General features: G+C 44.8%; 1 pseudogene; it reads left to right on the forward strand.

The window, feature by feature from the left end:
- Window positions 1–2,035: 2,035 nt before the first annotated feature.
- On the forward strand, window positions 2,036–3,907 carry LOC148435802 (uncharacterized; annotated as a pseudogene).
- Window positions 3,908–4,282: the final 375 nt, after the last annotated feature.

Here is a 4,282-nt window from a genome sequence, read left to right on the forward strand (position 1 = left end):
TGCAGCTATGAGGGGGACTGTATAGGGGGGCGCTACTGGGGGTACTGTATGGGGGGGCCGCTACTGTCATACCTCCCAACATTTGATGAGGCCAAGGAGGGACAGGTCCCGCGTCGAAGGCGTGCGCGACCGAAAAGGGGGCTTGGCTTCCACTAAAAGGGGCGGAGCCTATGGAAACCGGGACGGAGCCTCGCGACTTCCCCCATTTTCGTCACTTTGGGGGGATGCTGGGCAGCCCGTATACATGAGGTCTACTACTGGGGGCAATGCATAGGGGGGACTACTCCTGGGGGCACTGCGTAGGGGGGACCACTTCTAGGGGCACTACTGGGAGCACTGCATAGGGGGACTACTATCGGGGGCACTGCATAATGGGGCCCAAAGCATATTCTTGCACCGGGGCCCACCACTCTGTTCCGCCACTGGTGCTTGCACCATGTTCCCAGTGATATCTGGGGCCCTTGTGCACCTACACCCACTGGCGAGTGGCATTCAGCCATAAGCAGCCCTTTACCAAGTATGCCCAGCTCGCATATACCAATAGATCCACCTTGACGACCTGAGGGCCTCAGCCTGGCTAGTGTCAGAGTAATGACACTAACATATACTTTTCCCAGTCCGTTCTCTGACTCCCAATATATAAGTGAAGGAGGATGCATAATTAGTGGTGTTTGCACATCTGGTGGGGGAAAATAGATGTATATTCTCCTATGCAGCACACTGCCTGTGTGTCAATGGAACTTTGCACATTATAATGCAAATTGTGTCTGTGTAGCAAGGCTGCAGTGGACCAGACTTTTCTTTGGACATTAATAGATAGGATGTGTGGTACCCCAGACCTTGGTGTACTAATGCATGTTGTGTCCAATATGTAAATACTGTATATAGAATATGTAAATACAGTGTGCTCTGTGTATGTGGCAAAGACTAATCAATATAAACCATATTGTAACTGACTGATAAATTTATGCCCCACCAGAGACCGGGGGCAGTTACCCATATACCTATATGTACTGGTGCAGGTAATATGCGGTGTGTCAGCAGCAGGTCACATGACACAGAAGCTGCTGGAACCAGTGGTAGGGGGTGGAGTAAGACAGTTACGTCGGTTACAGGGAGCCCTGAGAGGACGGTGAGGAAGGAAGGACTTGCGCAGCAATGCTCACCGGAGTCTCTGCGAACACCAGAGTAACATCAGGAATCGGTAGCGCTGCACATTACAACTGGCTGATAAAGCTCCTGGCGGTGTGCCTGTGATCCGGCAGTGATGTACAGTGCTTGTGGCTGGAGGTGGAGACTGGAAGATGGATTCCCTACTATCTGGAGGCCGGCTTTGAGGCAGACTCTCTTGACTAAACTAAGTTTATAGTAGTCCTAAAGGGTTTTATGCAAAAATGCCTTTTACGTTGTTCCTGTTCCCTCCAACCTACTAGTGGTTTGGTCTAGATAAGCTGTTTAGGTGGTTTCAATTATAACTAAATGGTATTTAGTAATGTGGTAAAGTTTGGATAAGGTAACCTGCATTGGTATTGTCAAACCAGTTTTGTGTCCTCAGGATCACATAGATCCAACAGGTGGTAACTGAAGAAAACTTTGGATCTTGCCGAGTTCCAGTATAATAAACCTTGCTACATTGTTATGTGTATGTTACTTATCCAGAAATACCTTTTGCATGTATTTATTTTATGAAATGTATTGTAACTATATCCCTAACATTACTTCAACTGTGCTAATGAGTTAATACTGTCAATAAATAGAGTCTTGTTTGACACTAACTGGCATAATTCATTGGGTGAAGTATCAAACTCCTCCTCTGCTGTGAAGATAACCCTCGTAAGAGCTAATACAGAGAGTGACCAATCATCTATTCCTTCTAGTAAGATACCTGAACCTCACTTTACAACTCTACCCTACCTGGTGCGGTGTCACATTTGGCGTCACAACGAACAGGATTCAGGATCTGAACTGAAGAAGGTTTACTAATAGGCGAGATGTCACAGCATCTTCAGGAGACTCAGTCCATCAGAGTCCCATCATGTCTCAATTAAATTCCATAATGCTACCGTACTACTTTGGGGCCCCATGGCTCCCATCGTATATTGGGGATGTTCAAGATTCTGATAGCAATGCCTTCAGGGAGTTCAAGAATAAAATGAAAAGTATGTTCCGTTTATACCCACTGACAAAAGGACAGCAGGTGGAGATCCTCATTGGTCAATTAAAAGGATCAGCTTTACGAGAGGTAACCTCCTGGCCAAGGGAAGAACGACAAAACATTGACCAAATTCTACAGAGGTTAAGTAAAACATTTGACATCAATACTATGTCCGAGCTGAAAATGAAATTTTATGCAAGGAAACAACAACCAGGAGAATCTCTATGAAGCTATGCTTTAAGTCTCCAAGAGGCCTTGCAGAGGATACAGGCTGTGGACACTTCTGAAGTGAGAAACGTTGATGAAACATTAATAAATCAATTCATCGAAGGATGTAATGGGGAAACCATCAAGACACAGCTACGTCTATTAAGAATGCAGCTTTCTAGGAATTCTTTTCTGGATTTTAAGGAGGCAGCCATTAAGGTGGTAGGTTCTTATCAGATTAACCAAGTGACTTTCCCTGAGATGCCAGCTTTTCAGGAGGTGAATGGAGACTCCAACATGGGAAGTCCCTCTAGAATTAAAGAAATTACTTCCCAAAGTTCTCAAGCATCAGCCCCTGACCCCTTACAAACATTAAAAGGACAAATAGAAGAATTGACCCAGGGAATGGTGAAAATGTATAAGGAAATTAAGAATTTTATCAAACATGTGACTGAACCAAGAGAAATTACCTGGCAAACAGAAAGAAGGAGGTCCCCCAATGACTGGACAGAACCTCCTCAGAGGAATGGGAAGAGAGAGCACGATCACTTTAATTCACAAGGATGACCCATCTGTAGAAGATGTAACCCATGTGACCACATTGAATGCTATTGCATCCAGAGAGAGCCTTTAAACCCAGAAGTGCTCTCAGGAGGGACAGATGGGCAACCCAGAGATGTGAGTCCAGGCTCAATATTATTGAATCGAATGCAAATTGTGAGCACACCACCTGCAGGTGAAGTTACATCAACCATCGCAAGAGGAGTTTTGGGCAAAGTCGTATGGTTCCATGTGCGACGCGGCTATGGGTTCATAAAACGTGATGACACCAAAAATGATGTATTTGTCCACTATACAACCATTCAAAAGAACAACCCGAGAAAGTACCTCCGCAGCTTGGGAGAAGGAGAGAGAGTCCAGTTTGACGTGGTGAATGGGGAGAAAGGTCTACAGGCAGCTAATGTAACTGGTCCTGGTGGTGTCCCAGTTCAAGGCAGCAGATATGCAGCATATCACAAGCATTATTGGCACCATTCACAGCGAAGATATTCTTCATGTAATTACCAACAAAATTACCAATACCACGAATATAGACAGGAGCATGAAGAAGCGTAAAGAGAAACAGTGCAGCAGAGCCGGAAAGACATAGTCCAGCGACCACTTCCCTCAGAGCAAGTACATGAGCGTAAGTCTAGAATGGAAGACATCGATTCCAGTACAGCCTACCTTAATCAGGCAAATTCAAGTGCCGCTGACAGGGAAAGAGACAATGAAGGAGTGATCCACATGGCCACAGCAGAGAGATTGGAACCCCTTACACCCAATTGCCCAGAGTTAGCTATATCGAAGTCCATATCTAACGTTCCAGCAGAATCCCATAGTGCAGCGAAAGAGGCTGTGTCGTATCTTTTTCCAGAGTGGCATCGCCCAGATTGTGAGAACACAACGGTGGACTCTAATGACATAGTCTCAATTTTGCAACAGGCATTTAGAAAGTCAGGAAAGAGGAATAAAGATGCCCCACAGATTCAGAATAGACATTAGCCTGAGAATAAGTATTGTGCTTGTAAATATTAGATTTAAATTATTAATCAAAAAATGTTAAGCAAATATTCGAATATGTACTATTAATGCATGAGGACAGGCATGTTTTAGTGGGGAGGAATGTGGTACTCCAGACCTTGGTGTACTCATGCATGTTGTGTCCTATATGTAAATACTGTATATAGAATATGTAAATACAGTGTGCTCTGTGTATGTGGCAAAGACTAATCAATATAAACCATATTGTAACTGACTGATAAATTTATGCCCCACCAGAGACCGGGGGCAGTTACCCATATACCTATATGTACTGGTGCAGGTAATATGCGGTGTGTCAGCAGCAGGTCACATGACACAGAAGCTGCTGGAACCAGC

The sequence above is a fragment of the Taudactylus pleione genome, unplaced genomic scaffold (assembly GCF_031769625.1).
Source record: "Taudactylus pleione unplaced genomic scaffold, aTauple2 ptg001990l, whole genome shotgun sequence".
NCBI classification, from domain to species: domain Eukaryota; kingdom Metazoa; phylum Chordata; class Amphibia; order Anura; family Myobatrachidae; genus Taudactylus; species Taudactylus pleione.